The 21,452-nt window shown below is 45.5% G+C and overlaps 1 protein-coding gene and 1 long non-coding RNA gene across 17 annotated transcripts in view; both read left to right on the top strand.

Moving 5' to 3' along the window:
- The window catches only part of LOC128930282 (uncharacterized), a 968,777-nt gene that overhangs the window by 903,355 nt on the left and 43,970 nt on the right, over positions 1-21,452 (top strand). The window lies entirely within an intron of this gene.
- LOC118149749 (uncharacterized) lies at positions 10,549-20,682 on the top strand. Its single transcript, XR_004737425.3, has 3 exons — positions 10,549-10,657; positions 10,753-10,961; positions 20,515-20,682. It is a non-coding gene; the product is annotated as an uncharacterized LOC118149749 (long non-coding RNA).

The following is a 21,452-nucleotide window of genomic DNA, read 5'->3' as shown; positions in this document are numbered from 1 at the left end:
TAAAACCACATTTGTGAATCTTAGAAATAATATATTGAGTGAAAGAATCAGGCAGCACAGAAGAATATGGTGTACGGTGTCATGGTATGAGATTTTGGAATTCCATAGAAGACTTGCCTACAGTGATAGAAATCAATTCAGTGGTTGTTTCTGGGGTGGAGAACTGACTGGAAATTGGCATAAGGGAACGTTTTGTGGTGAGGGAAACATTCTGTGTCCTGGTTGGTAAATGAGGTTACGCAAGTGTATGCGTTTGTCGAAATTTGAGTCAACAGCACACTGAAGAGCGCGTCATTGTGTGCAAATTATACCTCAAACTAAGAAAGACATTGGGATGCTTTGTCTCTCGAGTCTCACACAAAGAGAAGCGTAGATTTTTAGGGTGGAAAGAAGCCTGAGTAAATTATAAGGGACCACTCATTGTATAGAAGAAGAAACTGAGTCCCCAGATGGAGAAGTGACATGTTCAATATCGCGCAGACATAGTAGCCGAGGCAGGACAAGAACACAAAGTCCTTAATGTGAGTAGTTTGGAGCCTCATCGAGTGACCCCTTAGAATGGAAAAGCTGGAAATTATTACACTGGCACAAAAGTAATTGCTGTTTTTGCCATTAAAAGTAATGACCAGAACTGCTATTACTATTGCTACAATCCAATTCTTCACCCTAATGTCCCCTTGCTTACACATCATCAGTGAATTGTCCTAGCGTGCCCTGGTACCCACACCCACTGTGCTCCATACCATCCCACAACTCCTTACGGTTATTTCACCAGGCGGATGATTTCCTAAGGTTTATTTTCATGAATACTAGGGCAGAGCTAAGCTAACTAGAGAAAACTCGAGTTGTATTCTCTCTAGATATAGGAGCTCTAAATTAGAGGTCATCTGAGGGCCAAAGCAGAGAACCAAAAAAGAAATTCAATGACTCAGAAGAAAGATAGAGAAAACCCTGGTTGTCAGAAATCAGGAAAATTGTATCATATGCAGAAGCCAAAGCTGCTATCAAGACTGGCCAGAGGTCACTGAGTTGGCAGCATATGGAGTGAGGAGAGGAATCCGCCCATTCCCTCCTATCACCCTCCCAAACCAGGCTGGGCTACTCGCTCTGTTCTAGACAGTCTCTCTCTTACCGGACTCAGGCCCCTCGTGATTACCTCCAATCCCACTGCTAGCTCTTTGCTCTTCACTTCAACCACATGTCACTTGCATACCCCAGAGAGTAGCAGGAGAGGATCAACAAGGTAAGATGTCGTCCCCAGGTCCATCACCTCTCACTAAGGTAGGAGAGGGATACTGTTTAACCATGACACTACTCTGTGACGAAACCGAGTTTTTCCTGTTAAAAATATCAGTCGTGAATCATCCTCTGTGATTCCAACTCCTTGCCCGGCAGCTTAGGAGGGATGCTTTCGGGTGTTGGCTGATTTTGTTCTTTGGCTACTTCTTTTCAGAAAATAAAGTCCTTGGTACGGCACCCACCCCTATCTCTTTCACTAAGGACTCCTATAGGTCCACTTTTGCTGAAGGGACAGATTGTGGGAAGAACAGGTCATAAGCTCCCAGTTTAAAGCTCTCTCTTGAAGAGAGGTAACCTGGCTATCAGCTGAACAAGACGTTTTGTAAGCTTCAAAGGATCATCTCCTATACAATGCCAGCAGAGGTTTTTTTAAAAAAACATATTAGTTGAGTAAAGAATGAGTGAATGTTTGCCTTCGGAATCCGTGGCATTGCATCTCAGTGTATTCTGGGGAAGAAACCGATTGTGCTTTGGAAGCCAGTCAATCTGTTTTAGAGCACATGTTGCCATACTGTGTAACTTCTCTGCGCCTCAGTTTGCTCATTTTCTATGTGGAAAATAATAATACTGAACTTAAAGTAGGGGCTTGTAGCCTGGAGTCCATGAATCCTTAAGGCGCCCTTAAAATTGAATGTTAATTGTCAATATATATGAATTTTTATGAGGGAAAACGTTTTAGATTTCATCAGATTCTTTAACTAGGTCAGTAACGTCTTTAAAAAAAAAAAGAGTGAGAAAAAGAAACCACTGTGGCATTAGATATTTTTGTGAAGTTGGAGATAACGTATGTAAAGTGCCTGAAAGAGCTAGAATGCCACAGCAGCTGCACAGTCATCTGGCTCGTGCAGCGAGCTTTCTCAGCTTCGGAATGGGTTCCAACTCTTAGGAGTCTGCAACCTTCAAAACATGCCCTTTTAGTGGCCATCTAGGTCATTCGAAGCACATTCCTTATTCTCTTCTGGTCCCAGTTTCTCGTCTATAACAAAAAAGTTGTACCTGGTGCTCACCCAGACCTAGCAGATGTTAACACTCAGACTCTGTGCTCCCCACCTTGGATGACAGGGATAAAACGCAAGTGAGCATCAATGTATTTAGCTGTGTGTTTCAGTTTCCAGAGGAGTTGAGGAGAGTGGCCTCTGCTTTTTACCTCTGAGAGAACCTGAGTTAGTGATTGGAAGTCAACTTCATGGCAAAGTAATGTCTGGGAACAGGGTGAGGGGAGGGCATTCTCAGGATTGTGCCAAAAGCAGAGCAGACCAGCACCTTTGGGTTTCTCCACTGAAAAGAGATGATGCAGTCGAAATCCCAGGTTTTGGAGGAGCAAAGCAGTTCAAAGGGGCAGAATGCAGGTGGGGTCACCGCTTCTCTTCTTCCAATCTCTCAATCAGCTGAAAAAGGAACCTGAGATAAACACGCATGTTTGGAGGGCAAACCACCAATTTGCATAGATGTAGGCAGGAAAGAGCCCCTTTGGCTCCCTTCCAAAGGCTCTCGAAGAGCTTCTCTCATGTAGACCCCTAAGTTAAGGTAGACTTTTGAACCTACCCTCTGGTTGACTTTGGGGGGAAAGAAGACAGGAGTATGAAACACCCCTCCCATGCATTTCACAGTTAAACCACAGACCTGGTGTGGGCATCTGGAGCAAATGGAGAAAACGCACTCATCCTTGGCTAGTTCTTAGATGAGTCCATTACCATGCCAGGCAGAATTTCTCATGAAAGGTGACTCTGGGTTATTATCCCAAGGAGTGAGTTCTCCAAGTGGGGCTTCAGTTACTTATCTGGTTCCTACATTAATTCGCCTCAAATTTCACAATTCCCCAAAAAGAGCTGAAACTTTATCCATGGCTATGGTTTGAATATGATTGGTCCCCACCCAAAGTCATGTTGAAACGTGATCCCCAAGACGTCAGTGTGGTGCCCAGTAGACAGAATTCATGGATGGCACGAAGACCATGAGGAAATCAAAGTGATGAAAGGACCAGGGTCTGATAATACTTATCAGGCTGGAATAATGGCAGCATCTCATTAAAACTGATGCAGTAATAGATACAAAACACCTCCACTTTGATTTAGAAAAAGAAACTAAAAACACGAAGTAGACTGGAGAAAAAAAAAGACTGAGCAAGAACATACATGAAAAAAGGAAAGCCAGCAGTGTCCTAGTCAGCAAGAATGGTCAACAGAAAGCAACGGGCATGTCTGGCCGATGAAGACCTTAATACAGATTCGAGATGTATTAACAGAAGTTGATGTTCCAGTGCGACAGAGGTGATCGTCTTGTCTTCCTCCACAATCAGCCCAGCCTTAAAGTCGCATCTAGTATGAGAAGAATTGCCAAACTGCCTTAATAGTACATTCCGTGATAAGGACAGAATCAGAAGGAAGGGAAGAAATAAATTTCTGAAAATTGGAAGCTTTCTATCTGCAATAGGTTAATAGTCCTACCGTCAGAGGTCTCTAAGCATAAATTGAGTGACCGAGGCCAGGCCTGGTGGTTTGCACCTAAAATTCCAGCACTTTGGGAGGCTAAGGTAGGAGGATCACTTGAGCCCAGGAGTTCAAGATCAACCTGAGCAATATAGTGGGACCACATCTCTACAAAAAAAAAAAAAAAGTAGACATGGTGGCAAGCACCTGCAGTCAGAGCTACTTGGGAGGCAGAGGCAGGAGGATCATGTGAGCCCAGAAGGTCAAGGCTGCAGTGAACCATGATCATGCCACATCACTATAGCCTAGGCAACAGAGTCAGACCTTGTCTTAAATAAACAACCACATTGAACAAAATGTATTACAGGAGAAATGCCTAGATTAATGGTATATGAGACATGCTGTATACTTTCAGGGTGCTGTGATTCTTCACTCTTTCTGTGAACCTTCATGCTACGGACAAGTGAGAGTGTCCTACTAATGCCTTCCATTGTGTTAAGATGGTTTAATTATTTGTCAAACCAGTTGGTTTACTGGATGTCAGGCCTCCCTAGGGTTGTGCCAAGTTCTTTGCCATCCAGATAGTCAGGGGACTGAGGGACCTACCCTACCCCACCCCAGAGAGATGCTGGACCTCAGCATGTAAGAAAACCTGGGCCCCTCCAGATTTACATGGCAAGGGATTAGGAAGTGCCGCCCCACCTGCTGGTTTGGCTGCCTGAAGTGCCGTCCCACTCAGGCTTGATGGCTCCCTAGGATAGACTTTGGCCTGGGCCAAAAATGTTGTCTGGTAGAGACACATATTGGGCACAGTCTGTACCAGCCTACCAGGCCTCACAGCGCTTCTCTGGCTCTGGTGTTTGCCGTATCCTGTCTGCTAGATTGTGAGATTCCCTAGGATAAATATAGATTAAAAGCCGACTTCCTCTGGGAAGCTATCCAGTGCCAGGCCCTCCCCCACAACCCCGGACGTGAGCTTCTAGCTCCAAAATCCACAGTGTAGATTTTGACTTCTCTTGTAGTGGAAATCGCTTTCTAAGTTGAATTATAACTGTTTGCACATGCATCTTATCTCTTGCTCCCTTACTGGTTCATTCTGTTCTCATTTTAATTTTCTGTTCCCAGTACCTGTGTGTTGTCAGTTTTTAAACCCATTTGTTCAGTCATCTACTCATTCATTCAAAAATATTAATTGAACACATATTCAGTACCTGTTCTCATTCAACTTGCTCAACAGTCTAATGGGTGAGGTGGATCATAATTGAGTCGTGCTGAGGGAGGTGCATGATGCGCTGAGGGTACAGAACGTCGGGATATGAGCCAAGCAGGCTAGGGAAGACTCCCCCAAGCAGAGGGAAAGAGCGAGTAGGAAAAAACTGGGCAAGCAGGGGAGAGGAGTGTGTTCCAGGAAAAAAGAATAGCACATGCAAAGATCCTGCGGTAGGGGAAGCCGTGGCACTTACTGGAACACAAAAGAGCAGCAGTGTGTCAGGGCAGGGAGGGGCAGGGGGACAAGATAGGGCTGGAGAGAAAAGAAAGGATGAGTGATCAATTGTATGACTAATTAAATGCATGATTCAATGAATCAATGAGTGAATGAGAATATTCCCTGCCTCTTCACTGGGAATTATGTAAGAGCATTGGTTTGAAAGCCAAGAGAGTGGAGTACGAGGCACCTTTCTACCACCAGCTCCTCTATGATATGGGATTGATCAGCCCCCTTTCTGAGCCTCAGAGTGTTCATCTGCCAGGATGATAGAGAAGGGTGTGGTCGCTGCTGTGATGTCTTTTGCTACTGTTTACTGTGGATGCTGCTTGTAAGGTTTACTATAGAGTTGCTGATGGAAGCTCTAAGCTTCTACCAGATTTCACAAAGGTGAATGCCGCCCGAGGCTGTGCTGGTCGCATAAATGTATCTAGCCAGCCCGGTGTTAAACAATGGGGTTGATGGGCTGCCTCACACTTGCCTTGCACAACACCCTGCCAGGTAAGGTAGCGCATTCCGGATTCCCATTGGTCCGCATGCCGCTGGTCAGGGCATGGGTGCTCTATGCAGTGGCATGTCTACTAAAGAATCATCTGAGAATGAACTCCTTCAGGCAAAGCAAATAAAAATTACAGTAAATTAAATGTTAGAAGTCACAAATCATGTGAGTAGAAGGTCTGCTACCTTTGCATCTCAGGACGGAATGACCTCGGTCCCTGCCTGTGATGCGGTCTTGCCAGAGGTCCTGTCCAGACACGCGACTCTCCCTCGAGACAGCCATGCATTCTGCCCTTTGTCTCCAAACTTTCTGACCCTTTCAGCCATTCACCAAACAATTAGCAGTGCTCCTGGTGTGCTCACCCTTTGCAAAGAACGCCTGGGAGAAAAGACTTGAGCTTGGCCTTGCCCTCCAGGAGTTTTCAGTCCAGACAAGTGTCTGTCTACAATGGAATATAGCATGCCAATGTCCTGTAGAAGTTCACTCATTCGTTCACTCAGTCAAAGAATAGATGCTGACAGCCTCTCTCACGCAAGGCACTGGTTTTGCTCTGAGAGGAGCTTATATTTCAGCTCTTGTTTATATATACATGTATTATATAAAGCATTTGATGGTAAGACGGGGAAAAATCCAGCAGAGAACAAGAATGGCAAGAGCTGAGACAGAGGCCAGGCTGGGATTTCGAAAAGGATGGCCCAGGTAGGGTTTATTGATAAGGCGACCTGAGCCATCACAGGAAGCCAGGAAGCCTGTGGATGTATCTGCATCGTGGGGAGCAAAGTGCTATGACCTTTTGTCTAAGGATCCGCAGGAGGCATGATGTCTCTTTCCTCCGCTGATGTAGAAGGAACTAGAATGATGAGGGCTAAAGGTCCAGGATGCCAGCCTGGCTTTCCTCAGACCCGTGACCCCTTGATGTATTTGAATTAGGAAAGTCTCACAGCATCTCAACCATTTCCTAACCCCCTACCTGACTGCATGTAGGTCTAACTGCCTGTACCATAAATTAATATATTCCTGTGGTAGACAGACTAAAGATCTCCCAAAGATCTCCTCATCCTGAACTCCAGGACCTGTGAATATGTTATATTTCGTGGCAGAAAGAACTTTGCAAGTGTGATCAAGTTAAGGGTCTTTATGGGGCAATAATCCTCCATTATCTAGGTGGGCCAGGTATAATCACAGGGTCCACATAAGAGGGAGACAGGCGGGTCAGAGTCTGAGGAGAAGTAACGTCAGAGGCAGAGGTCAGTGCAGTGCAGGGCAACAAGCCAAGGAACTCAGGCAGCCGCTGGAAACTGGGAAAACAACGGAACTGCAGCTTCTCCCCTGCAGCTTCCAGAACAAACACTGCCCTGCCAGCACCTTGATCTTAGCCCCAGAGACTGATTTCCAACTTCTGACCACCAGAATAGGGAGATGACACATTTGTGTTATTTTAAGCTGCTTAATTTGTGCTAATTTCTTACAGTAGCAAAAAGAAATTTAAACAATGACCAGACTATTTTGTTTGATAAAAACACACATAGCAGTTGATAGAACTCTGGGTCTCTTTATAGATGACAGTTCATCATTGAATCCCCAAAAGCATCAATGTAGGGACTATTACTTTCTTCGTCTTATATATGAGGTCATTTAAGCACAGAGAGTTTAAGCAATCTGGCTAAGGTCACACAGCTCTTAACAGCGTGGCCAGGATGCAAGCCCAGTTTGTCTGGCTCCAAGGGTAATGTGTGTCTGCTCCCACTGATTTTCTTACATTGACCTTTGCGAGCTCAACAGGAGCCTTTCCTTTCTCAGGTCTAGACAATCACCTGTGCTGTCTTCACAGGGGAATTTCTCACCCCATAGTGCTGATGACTTATCCACAGAAACTTTGTGTCCTTAAAAGAAACCAAGCATCACTAAAGCATCAATAAATCAATATTGAAACAAATATTTGGTTTCCTTTTTTTTGAAGTGGAGTCTCGCTCTCCCACCCAGGCTGGAGTGCAGTGATGCAGTCTCGGCTCACTGCAACCTCCGCCTCCCAGGTTCAAACAATTCTCCTGCCTCAGCCTCCCACGTAGCTGGAATTGCAGGCACACAGCACCATACCGGGCTACTTTTCTGTATCTTTAGTAGAGACGGCGTTTCACTGTGTTAGCCAGGATGGTCTCAATCTCCTGACCTTGTGGTCCACCCGCCTCAGCCTCCCAAAGCACTAGGGTTAGAGGTGTAAGATACCATCCCTGGTCCTCTGGTTTCCATTTCTAGGGGAAAACACAGAATTAAAGAGATCATTGATTTTTCTTTCTTTTTTTCAATTTTATAATGTAACCCAGTATTTTTATAGAGATATAGTTCCCATATCCTTAAATTCACCCTTTTAAAATGTACAATTTAATGGTTTTAATATAGTCCCAAGGTCAGGCAACCATCACCACCATCTAATTTCAGAGAATCTTCATCACACCCCAAAAAGATCATCCAATTTCATAGAATCTTCATCACACCCTAAAAAGAAATCCTGTCCCCATTAAGTAGTAACTCCCCATGACCCCCTCCCCCAGCCCCTGGAACTGCGAATCTACTTTCTCTCTCTATGAATTTGCCTGTTCTGGCATTCCATATAAATGGAATTCGACAGAATGCTGCGGCCACATGAGGTCTTTCTTCTGTCCCCAGTGAGCCTGCCTAGTTGATATGTGAAGGTTGCAGGTTGTGAGGTTGTGCACCACGGCAAGTCTAATATTCATGATTTCTTCCTCCAATCTCCATTCTGTTGTCAGTTTGCCATGATTTTGTGGCTCCCTGTGTGTGAGCATTTTTGTGAGCTGCTCCAAATCCTTTTCAGAATCGGGCAGTACAGGAATAAATAAAAACACAGATTCTCAAATCAACCAATCTTGAAATCGAGTCATACAAAATGTGGCTTTTATGTCTGGCTTGTTTCATTCTGTATCATGTCTTTGAGGCTCTTCCATGCAGCAGCATTAATCAGTACATCGTTCCTTTTTACACCTGAGTAATATTCCATCATGGGCCATAGCATAAATGCGTTTATCCATTCACCATTTTGACTGTTTCCACCTCTTGGCCATTGGGAATAACACTTCTGTGAACATCTGTGTGATCTGTTTTATTGTACCTAATTAGAAGGGATTCCAGGCAGGATCCATTGGCTTCCAGAAAGCTCTGCTAGCATAGAGGCCTGTGAGCAAGTTGCCCTTCTTACAGTCTAAGTCTCTGCGGTGAGATGTCGACACCCCTTTGGAATCTACCCCGGGGTCCAGGAAAGAGCAGAGGGTTCATGTGCAGAGACTACATTGTTCTCTCCCGAAGGGGAAGTGGGAGAAGATTCTCCGTCTATGAAACAAAGGGCTTCATGAAATGAACAAATTTAAACTGGCAGAGGGAACCACTCCGTGGAGCCAACTCTGATGCTGACCTCTTTTACGTGCTTATTCTAGATGCTGGACCCACTGAAATGCATTATGCTACATTGACATATGGGGTATACAGTTTCTATGGACTGCACGCACTAAGCAAGACATGTTCAGTGGAATATGATATGTAATGATGACTTTGTCTTCAGCATTCACTTTGAATAGAATTTTAACATACCTCCTAGGAGAGGCTGGGGACAAGTAAAAACAGTTATGGCCAAAAGCTCCAGGAATCCAAGGCTTTGGGTCTATGCGTTTGTCGAAAATTTTAAGAGCTATGAAAAGCATTAAAAATAACAATGAGAAGAAAGGACGTGTGTGATGTGGTGACCAAGAACTCTTCCAAGTTCCTACCTGCATCACCCCTGACTTCTCCCGGCCTCTGCAGAGGCATGTACCCCATGCCTTAACGTGAAGCCACGAGTCCCAGGCTGTGATCTCACCTCCTTTGTCCAAACTCATCCCAACGAACATGTCACCCAGCAGCATTTCCAGTGACAGCAACACAATAGCGTGCCTTTCAGTAACACATGGAATAAATGTTATTTTCATTCCAAATGCAGTGGTGGGAATCAGAGAAACAATGGCCTTTTCCTGCCCGATGATGCAAGTTAAAAATATTGCCTGCTTCTTCACTGACTCCCATCTTAGCCCCGCACGTTTAAAAATACACCCATCAGTGGCTCTGCATTTGAAAATGTATTTTGCATCTGATAATTAAGAAGCATTTAAAGGGCAAAATTAGAAAGCACAAAATTAGGCTGGCAGGCTTAATTAGCCCATTCTTTTTTCTAATGGGTGGAATTCGGGCGACCGTATACTCAAGGGGCACAAAGACCCCTAATGGGGGTAGTGGCAATTCACCCATGTCTGTAAACTCAGTCTCTCTGCGAGCCAGATCAGGGGGATTAGCTGCACAACCAGAAATGTGAGGCACACGAAACAAGACGATTATACCCTCTTGTCCTCAAGAAAACGACGTGAGCACAACTATAATCTATCGAGAGATAAGAGAGGACCATGCACGTGGCCTCCCAGAGGCCTGATGTAATCATGGTGACATCATGAGTTTATATGTAAAGAGATGAACTCTGCAGCATGACGTGACACTTTTTCAGGATAATTATCACTGGTATCTGCCTGCATGTGAAAACCCATTTCCCCCACCAGCTCTGACCTTGCTAAATGACCACTGACATGCCTTCCTATGCACACTGTAACTGTCCACTCCTCCTGAGGACCGTAAGCTCTTCATGGAGGGATGCACTGAGCTGGCCAGGACAGGACCGGAAACTTACAAGTGCCTTCCAAGGCTGTCCATTGTATTCTCTGAAATCTCATTCCACATCCCTGATGATGATATCACAATGGCTGGCTGCATGTAGCTCACCCTGTGCCCAGTTGGGTGGATCTGTCCCCAGCCTTCAAGGAGAAAGTTCTGCCTTTTCAAGTTGCCATGGTCCTTCACAAGCCACAACAGGCCACGGGGAGCCGAGCTGAGGCGCCTTGATCCTAGGTGTGAGTCACCCTGATGAATCAGCCATGTCCTTACTATTTTATTTTCTAGCTGTGGTTTTCTTTATAACAGAGACTGTGTTGTTCGTTTTGCAGCAGCCAGATCTAGAAGGCTTCTGCACGCTGAAAAAGAAGGCCTACTGTACTATGTCCACCAGACAGAACCTAGAAAGTTCCGCCCCTGCTGCAGGCCGCAAGGAATATTCTGAAACAATCCACGGCGCAGCTGTAGAGCTACGGAAGGGGCCTGAACCCTGACTCTTAGTACCTGGGTGGTCTCTGGCAAGACACTGCACCTCTCTGAGGTGAGAACCCCAACTTGTAGAGTTGTAAAATTTCATTCATTGAAGAAAGTAGTTTTCAACTAGGAGGCATTATGCGCTGCCCCCCCACCAAGGGGACCGTTTTGGCCATGTTTGGGGGTGTGTTCGTTTGTCATAAGCGCTTTCTTTGCCATTCTTTCTGCACCATTTGGCATTACAGAAAAGGCCAGTAAGTCTCTAAACAGTTGGCCAAGATTCAGACGTTCATTTCTGTTTCAAGATCTTTATACAAAATGTGTATGACCTCAAGCCACATAGACAGGATATAGTGAAAGGAGCAAGTCAGCCCTGCTCTGCTGCAGTCACTAGGTCACGGTTACATTTTTTAACCTGCTTAACATGTCTTCATGACAATGTCTAGCTACTTCTTTCCAAAGAGCTAAAACAGGAGAAATACAAGAGTAGGTTGCTAGAAAAGATACACTATACTTCAGTTTCTCAAACTTAGTCATTGGAATTTTCCCAGTTCTGAGCGGAATTGCTTTACCCAGAGTCCACTCTGACAATAAAATGGTGACCTCAACCAGGATTCCCAAGAGAGACAGAGAAAGACAGAGGGAGAAACACTCAGGAGATACACATGAACAGGCAACCTGCGGATCCTGAGAAGGATGAGAAACCTGGGAAAGGTTTGGGTAGGAATCTCTCAGAGCCTCTGAACACCTTGCAGAGGCGCCTTCCCTCTACAGCAAACACAGCTCCCTTACCCCTTGTATCTGTAATACCCAAATCCACAGCAGACAGAACAAAGAGCATTGCAATTGTCATGGAGGAAGAAAGAAAAAAATCCAGCAAAACCCCTGCATGGGATAAACAGAGCCCAGGCAATGCTGAAAGTTTCCCACATACCAGGTTCTTAGGGTACTTGATTCACCATTCAAGGGGATACAGCTGTTATGGAGGAGGGGGCAGCTTAGAAACTAGAAGGAGAGGCAAGGTGGAGCTTGAAGGAGGAGGAAGAGGACTGTTTGCAGACTAGACTATTTAATTGGCTTGGGAAGAATTTCCCTCATCTCTCCCTGCATAAAATAGTTGTCTATTTCAGATGGATTACTGCAAACTCCCAGATACAGCCCTTAAGTGCTGTTTACACAGTGAGCTAATTGCGGTAATGGATCCCACCCCTCGTTGTCCCTCAGCTTCAGGCCGGTTTCCCTCATGAGCTTCCATAGTAGCAGCCCTATTTGTGGATCTTTCTCTCAGCCCCATACTAGGAGCCTGAGTGGGAAATATGTAATTATTCACTTTGTGGCTATTGACGCCTCCAAAACTGACTGGCTGTCACCACCCAGGGCTTTCAGGCAGCAGGGATGATGATCAAGCAGAGGGGGTCTGTCTGGAATCAGACTGACCTTCCTTCAGGACAAGGTCTGGGGCTCACCGTCACCAGAGCCTTGCCTGCAGGGGTCCTGGGAGTTTGGGTCTGGATTAACTTCACATTGTGGGACACGTCTTTCCATCATGGTGACTGTTCTGTTGGTCCCTGGTGGTTTTGCTTTTTTCCTAAAAGTAGCAGCAGGAATAATATCCCATGTTGTTCCTTTAAATAACTCCCTATACTGATGAAATGCCCCTGTCACTGCAGTTGAGGTCAACCAGAGTCCCAATGTGCATGCCCCGTGACCGTTAACCTGAGTGTGTTCAGCTGGTGCTTGCTTCGTGATGACTCTCGTTCAACAGACCTCACCTTTTATTATGCCTTTATCCCATCAAGCCCCCATCTAGATCCTATTTTAATGCAAGAACCAGTTTCTCCCGAACTGCGACTTTGCCTCCTGTATTCATTTCTGATTACTGCTATAAGTATTAACTTCAAGTTTAGCAGCTCGAAACAACCCAAATTCATGCTCTTACAATTCTGGAGGTTAGAATATCCATGGGGGTTTTACTGAGCTGAACTCAGGATGTTGGCAGGGCTGTGTACCTTCTGGAGGCTCTAGAAGCCACTATCTTACCTTTTTCAGTTTCTAGAATTTGCCTGTTAGCTCTTGGCCTCATCCTCCATCTTCACAGCCAGCCATAGTGGGTGAATCCTTTTCAAATCGCATCACATGGCTCTTGTGCCCTCCCTTAAAATTTTAAGAACCCATGTGATTACATGGGGCCCACCAGATAACCCAGGAGAAACTCTCCATTTTAAAGTTAGCTTATTAGCAACCTTCATCTCATCTGCTACCTTCATTCCCCTTGGCCACATAACCCCCTAAAGGATATGGACATCTTTGGGAGCGTTATTCTGACTGCCACAGTTTCTCTTCTGAGAAGGGTTCTTATCTCCTCCCCTCAGTTTGGCGTTTGCACAAGTGACTTCTCAGGTAACATGTTTTCCAAGATAATATTGGATCTTGGAATTTCCCTTCTCTCTCTCTCTCTCTCTTTCTCTCTCTCTCTCTCACACACACACACACATATCATCATCATCATCATCATCCATTCCAGCCTCCCATGAGTGGACCAGAACTAGCACATAAGCTCCACGAAGACACTTTTGAACTGTATTCCAAGCGCTTAGAACAGCCCCTGGTATACTGCAAGTGCTCAATAAATATTTATCAAATAAATCAATTGATCAGAAGGATACATTTCAGCCTAGAAATAGCGTGACAATATCATACATGGGCCCCAGAGTCAAAAATGGGGTTGATTTCTTGCCCAGTTACTTAGCCATTCTGTGTCTCTAAGTGCGTCGCAGTGTCCACATCTCAGGTAGGGATAAAGTTGCCTGTATAACGTGGCTGCAGCATTTGAGGTGAGAGCCTGCTTAGCGGGAGCCCCTGGGGTATGATAGCATTGCCCTCGCCCTAGTGGTTACCACCGTGGATAGGAAAAGAGACATGTAGGCAAACACGACCTTCACATGTTAGAGGTGCTTTGAGCAAAATGTGTTGAAAGACAAAGAAGAAAATGGCTGGTTCAAGGAGACATCACAGATGTGTGGAGACTGGAGCCTAATTCTAAACAATGAGTAGGTGTCAAAAAGGTGGGAGAAAGCAAGAAGCATTCCAGGAGAGGAAGGGCATGAACAAGGACCGAGAGGCCTGGAGCCACCTCACCCATTCAGGGAGCTGCGGGCAATTTTATAGAATTAGAACCAAGGGAACAAGGGGTTGGAGTGTGACATGACAGGTGGTAAGGCTGCATTGGAGTGGCAGGAGGACTTGTGACTGAGCAGGTCCTCTGTGCCCTGCTGAGGCGCTCCAATAGCTTAAGAAGGTGGTTGACAAGCTGAGTATGCCTCAAATCGGTAGCACCAACATGTGCATTCTTTCTGATTCTGGGCTCTTTCACTCATTCGCACAAATTAACATGCGCATGAGGCACATAACCGCAATTTTGCAACAAATGCACACGCCTGGGACATGCACATCTATTGGATGCACATACAACCTACCTACTAGGATGACATGCGTTTGTGGCCCACATCTTGTATCCATACACATTCATAGTCCAAACACACACAGGAGGTATCCGGAAGCACGTACATACAAGACATATATGTATGAGCGCCTAACAGATACATCACTAGCCATGTGGACAAGAATGCACACACACCAAGGGCACACATGCAAGCATGCATATTCAATGTACACACTACGCACATACACACCATCACAAAACACATACCAAGGACATTAAAGACACAGGCACGTGAAGAAAGCACACCCTCACCGTCCATGTGTACACACAGGATACCAGTCATGGTATCAAGCACACCTTCCCACATGCTTATTAAACACATTCACACTCACACACACATACCGAACATATACTCACACCATTTACCTACACACAGAGGGCACACACAATGGACCATGCCAAAGTGCACGTGCACACACACACACACACATCTTGACCGTGCGCACACAGTCTGACTCCTCATTTCTCTCTGGAATGTGTCTGGGTTCCAGGCAGGCACTTGTTTGGCCTGAGGGAGGCTGTGATTATTCTCACAGCCGCAGCAGGCGGGGCAGCTCAGAGACCTGTTTTAGATGACACAGTTCCTATCTGCGTCCCTCCCCGTGAGTAGGAGTGGTGCAGAAAAGGAGTGCCTTCGCCTCTCCTTGCACCAGGCTCCTAACTCCCTGCAAACCAGCTCCACTGAAGTCTCTGCAGCCTGTGACAATGGGATGTTATCCAAAAGCATTGCTGGGTCTTTTGCAAGAGCTCCCCATGTGAGACTCACTGCCTATCCTTATGCCTCTCTTCCAAACTCAGCTGGCAGGAGGCCAAGCCATCTCTGGGGTAGGAGGGCAGAGCCAAGCACTTGGCAGCTCTTAGCACTGTGAAGCCCTCATCAGCCACTCTCCCAGGGGCCCTGTTTGGGTGCTGAGCCCAGCCAGCTCTCGAGCTCTGCAGAAAGGAGTCCCCCACAACATCTGCTTGGCCTATCTGGGGCTATTCAAGCACAGCGTCCTCTTCTGCCTGTGCTCATCTAGGAATTTGGTTCCAATGAGCTGGAACCTGGTGCTTTCGCCTGAGGTTTTGACAGGTTGTTTCCTGGCAGCAGCCAAGATGGAGCTGTGACCTCCATCTGGGTTAATGAGTGGAAGACTCACTATGTGCCTACCATGTTGTCCCAGTTCATTGTCCTGCTCCACGGTGCTAATAAACAAGGTTGCGCCTCATATCGGGTGCATTGCCTCCTCCTTGGAGACCATTTCATACCCTCAGTCAGAGCAAGCCTCAACAGATGCAGACCAAGCTCCTCGTCCTTGCTAGAGAGGGAGAAAAATGGCGATAGTGCAGCGAGCTCTCAGAGGGATAGTAATAATGTAACTCAGATGCTGCCCACACCCCGACTCCTGGGAGATTTGGTTAAAATTAGTCCAAACCCTAATTCCACAGACTTGCAAGAATCCTGAGCTGGCCCCAGAATTGCTGTGAATTCCTCCATTTCCTCACATGTCTCTTAGCTTTGGAGCTCTAAATGCACCTGCATATGGCTTCAAATTTCACCCCCATCAAGCTGAACAAAAACCCATTACTTAAAAGAATTTCTAAAATAAACCCAGTTGTCTGAACCCCTTTGAGTTCAGTGACTTTACTGAAAGGTTCATGATCACAGGAAGGGGCACATCACAGGGGCCTGGGGCTGATCTTCTTGAGTCCCATCAGCTTCAGTCCCACACTCACCTCCCATCTTCCTCTTCCTTCCCTCTCAGGAGTAACTCCCAGTTCTGTCCCCTCTCCATGGGCTTGTTGGCATTCAGGCCCAGGAAGATAAGTTCCCATCACCCATTCCCAAAGAGACCTTTTTGAAAATTCTCCTCTCCCAAGCGTGGGTGTCTGCTCTTAAGAAATTCTCATGACAGCTGCCGAGAAAACAAAGTATCTTCTAAAACATCACATTATAAAGCTGCATGTTCACCAGAGAAGTTTCTCAGACAAAGGTGAATAAGCACTGAAAAGAGAGCTCTGGAAGTGAGAGTCCTTTCAATGTTAAGAAGATGCCTGACCGGGCATGGTGGCTCATGTATGTAATCCCAGCAATTTGGGAGGCTGAGGTGGGAGGATCACTTGAGGTCACAAGTTCGAAACCAGCCTGGTTAACATGGTGAAACCACCCCCCACCTACTAAATATACAAAAATTCGCTGGGCATAGTGGTGGGCGCCTATAGTCCCAGCTACTCAGGAGGCTGAGGCAGGAGAATCACTTGAACCTGTGAGGCAGAGACTGCAGTCAGCCAAGATTGTACCACTGCACTCCAGCCTGGGCAACAAAGTGAGATTCCAACAACAACAAAAAGAAGAAGAGGAAGAAAGAAGAAGAAGAAGAGGAGGAAGAAAGAAGACAGAGAAGAAGAAGGAGAAGAAGAAGGAGAAGGAGGAGAAGGAGAAGGAGAAGGAGAAGAAGAAGAAGAAGAAGAAGAGGAAGAAAGGAAGGAAGGAAGGAAGGAAGGAAGGAAGGAAGGAAGGAAGGAAGGAAGGAAGGAAGGAAGGAAGGAAAAAAGAAAGGAGGAGGGGGAGGGGGCCTGGCTGCAAAATGAAGAATTAAATAAAGTGAGAATTCAGGAATTGGGTGTCAAGACTGACTCCTTTTACACAAGCATTGGTGAGACAGCTGAAGTAAGAGTCAGAAGCTCAAACCCCAGATCGGCCCCCAAGAAACTTCTCTCCATCCAGAGTCTGACATCTTTGTTCTATGTGGACAACAAAGGCCTGAGCTCCAAAATCCACCCCCCGCCAACCCCCAGGTCAGTGTGGTTTCTCCAGGCCAAGAGGGGCGAAGACCCAGCAGGCACAGGTTACAGGGCTCCTCTGAAGAATTGACTAGCAGCCATTCATACGCAGGAGAGCTCCCTTTCAACAAAGTCTGTTTGTTTCCCCCAAGAGCCTGGGGAGTCAGTGCCAAGACAGAATGACTCATTGGCTCCCAGGCCCTTGCCTTACTCTGGGAGACACTCAGCCAGGCCCTTCTCCCTGAAGAGCAGCAGGGCAGCCTCCATCTGGCTCCAAGCCGATGTGGGTGCCACACAGTGAGCTTAGAAACTCAACATGGGGAAGGGTCCAAGTGTGAGCCTTTCGGCCTGCCCCTAATGCAGGATCCCTGCATCCAGGCATGATGACTTCCTTCAAGGGTTCAAATATGTTCAGTTTAAAAGTGGGTGTTATTCCCCTCCATGAGTGCACTCGTCGGAAATCTCTCAGTCATGGTCAAATTTGAATGCAAAAATGTGGACACTAATGCTCGGTGCAAAATATCCTTTGCAATATTTTAGAAGCTTCCAGAAAAGCTTTATCCAGAAGAGAAATTTCTTTCTTCAGAGCAGTCAAAATTAGTGATTGACACAAGTTAACATAACTCATCGATGAAAAACTGGGTACAAATCCAACTAGTTATCCTAACAGCTTCAAACTCATAGTCTACTATACTAAGATTATACTTGCTACTGACCTCACTGGATGGTTGTGGAGTGTAACTTAGGAGATCATGACTACAGAGACAGGCCAAAGCGAGGCTCTCAGTAACTTACAAATATTATCTGATTCCATCCTCATCATCTCCATCACAGGTCTCCAGAAACTGCATGCATCTTTATGCTGCTTTGAGGAATCTGAACCTGGAGAACTTAAGTGGTCCAAGTTCACATGGCTAATAAAAATAATACCAATGCCAGGCACAGTTATCACACCTGTTATCCCGGCATTTTGAGAGGCCGAGGCAGGAGGATCACTTGAGGTCAGGAGTTCAAGACCAGCCTGGCTAACGTGGTGAAACCCTATCTCTACTAAAAATACGAAAATTAGCTGCGTGTGGTGGCAGGTGTCTGTAATCCCAGCTACTTGGGAGGCTGAGGCAGGAGAATCACTTGAACTCAGGAGGAAGAGATTGCAGTGTGCCAAGGTCATGCCACTGCAGTCTAGCCTGGGTGACTGAACAAGACCCAGTCTCAAAAAAAAATAAAAATAAAAATAAAAATTCAGCTGGGCACGGTGACTCATGTCTGTAATTCCAGCACTTTGGGAGGCAGAGGTGGCCGAGTCACCTGAGGTCATGAGTTCGAGACCAGCCTGGCTAACATGGTGAAACCCTGCCTCTACTAAAAATACAAAAATTAGCTGGGCGTGGTGGCAGGCACCTGTAATCCCAGCTACTCGGGAGGCTGAGGCAGGAGAATCACTTAAACCTGGGAGGCGGAGCTTACAGTGAGCCGAGATCTTGACATTGCAAACCAGCCTAAGGGACAGGAGTGAGACTTCGTCTCAAAAAAAAAAAAAAAAAAAAAAAAATTTAAGACAGCAAATAAGTAGAACAATAAAATAGTAAAAAGTGAACAGCACTCAGCGAAGAAGAGATACAAAAATGTTTTAGTGGCCAGTGGTTTAGAAGCACATGTATTAATTGGCAATGCATGTGCTAATTATAAACAGTTCAGTAAAAACTGTTTCCACAGGTCCTTCAGCCCCCAGGCAGGGTACTTCCTAGACAGAGAAGTATAAATCTGTGAGTAATCTTGATTAGTTTTTTCTTCTGTTTCCTCCCAGCAAGAAAGATGTCACTTAGTCATTCAACAAAGAAACTTACTCAGCACCTCCTTTGAGCCATGTACTCTGTTGGAGCTGGGAATAAAATCAGTGATGGAAAGAGACAGAACTTACAATTTAAGACAGGGTTTATCAACCTCAGCACTGGTGATATTCCAGGTTGGTTCGTTCTCTGTTGGAGAACCCTGTTCTGGGCATTGAAGAGATGTTTATCAACATCCCTGGTCTCTAGCTACTGGATGGCGGTGGTGCACCCCAGGAGCTGACAACCAAAAACGTGTCCAGATTTTTGTCAAATGCCCCTGGGGGCCAAAATCACCCCAATTGGTAATGATGGCTGGAGAGGAGGAGAGTCATCAATCAATCGCTGACAGTTGTCAGCAGAGAACTTGGAGGACCAGCCCCAAACCCAGTTTTCGTGGTACAAATGATATCTAAATGGAAACAGCAGCCCTAACAGAACTAGGCAGAAGAAGAAGTTTGGAAGGTGAGAGAGATGGGTCTTGGAAACACATCAGAGGAAACAGTGAGACCCAAGGCAAGGAGGGAAGTGTGATTCTGCTTTGGGGTCTGTGTTGTTTTACATACATACCAGTGCTGTGGATAAAGGCTAAAGGCAGCATTATTCAATGTGCATTTGGTTCAACACACATAGAAATGTATTTCAGGAGGTTCATACAAGCTAGAACCATGGACCAAAGTTATAATGCACTGACAAGAGCAAATGCAAACTTCTACATTATGTGACCCCCAGTAGCCAACCATTAAGGCATGGAACCCTTCGCGGGGAGGCAGAAGACTTTTAAAAGTCTTTGAGTGGAAATCAGTGGACCTGATGCTCATTCATGCATGAGAAACCTTTGGAGGGCTTGTTAAAGTAGAGATGGTAGGTCTTAACCCCAGTGTTTGTGATTCAGGAGGTCTTGGGAGGTGCTTTAGTTTTCAAAGATGTTAATGGCAACATGGTCACATTAATAGAGATATGGTGCCTAGTCCAAGAAGGTGAGAACCTCAATGCCAAGAGACTACAGTGGTGTGCCAGGAAGAAAGCAAAGCATCATTATGTTTTAAGGGATCCTTGGTGAACTGGAAGGTGTCTAGAGAAGAGTAAAAAAAAATGTGGGGCATTTGGCCTAGGAAAAAAAGAAGTTATGGGAAGAATGTGGGAGCTGCCTTTAAATAGCTGAGGGACTGTAACTGTGAAAAATGGATTTGAATCCATTTTTCTTCTCCAAGGTTGACCATGGTCGTTCAAGATATGGACAGCCAGCAAGGGTAGGAGCAACAGGGATAAAGCTTTGGGCTCAACATAAAGTATAATCTTGTACCAATTTCAGCTTTAGGGCAGCACTATTCAATAGAAAAATAAGGTGAGATGAACATAACAGTTGTCTAGCAGCCATATCACAAAATGTAAAAAGAAACAGTGAAATTAATTTCAATAATGCATTAATTTAACCGAATCCTTCCAAAATGTTGCCTCTTGGATGTGTGATCGATATTAAGCTTATTAATGAAGGTTTACATTCTCTCTTTTTTTGTATTCAGCTCTAACTGAATCTTCATCTTCAGCACACGAGCATCCAGACTAGCCTCCACTCTTTCTGTGCCATGTGGCAGTGGCTACAGACAGCATGCAGCTCCCATATTAGGCAGTGAAGCTCTAGTGAATCAGCCATCATGAAATAAATGATTCCTCATTCTAATCAGTTGCTCTGTCCTGTTACTGACTTTGGGATTTAATGACGTTTGTATTCCCTTTATATATTTCTCTTTTAAATTAAAATAAATTCACTATAGGTTTTATGTATATTCTGAGAATTTTACATGTTTCACAGTCTCTAGAAAAAACTTGGGGCACCCTAAATAGAGATAGTATCAGGGTTCTTTGCTGTAAGTGACAGGAAACTCTATTCAGCCTGGCTTAAGAACGTAACAAAATAATTCATTGGTTCACATTTTGAAAAGTCCGACAGCAACACTGACTTCGGTCTTGGCTTGGCTGTATCCAGACGTATCAGTTGAGTTACCAGGATCTTCTGTGGCTCCAAAATTCTCTTAATTCTGTGTTTGCCTTCATTCTGTGGATACCCCTGACATAGAAGCATGGCTACTGGACACTCCAGCCCTAAATCATTTGTACAGTGAGCATTCCCTGTAGAATAAGCCGCTTTTTTCAAATAGTTCCAAAGAGTCCTAGATTTGAGACTCGTTGGCTTGAATTGGCAGTGCACTGATTATCCCTGAGTCCAAGCGTTGTGGACTATGTATTTGGTCAGGGTTGAGTCACCTCTGCAGCCAGGATTCTAGGATGTCAGACTCATGCAAACCTCAAAAATGGGGGAAGAGGGATGGGTGTCCTAGAAGGAAGGGAAGAGGGAATGAATACTCGCTCACCAGAGATGGGCATTAATGACAGAGGACAATGGGTCATTTTGTCCTGGATTGTGACAATTGCCTTTTGAGGAGATCCAGTTTATCTTTAC

The sequence above is a fragment of the Callithrix jacchus genome, chromosome 20, assembly GCF_049354715.1.
Source record: "Callithrix jacchus isolate 240 chromosome 20, calJac240_pri, whole genome shotgun sequence".
Taxonomy (NCBI): domain Eukaryota; kingdom Metazoa; phylum Chordata; class Mammalia; order Primates; family Cebidae; genus Callithrix; species Callithrix jacchus.
Note: the sequence above shows the minus strand (reverse complement) of the source record. Positions and strands in the feature narration are given on the sequence as shown.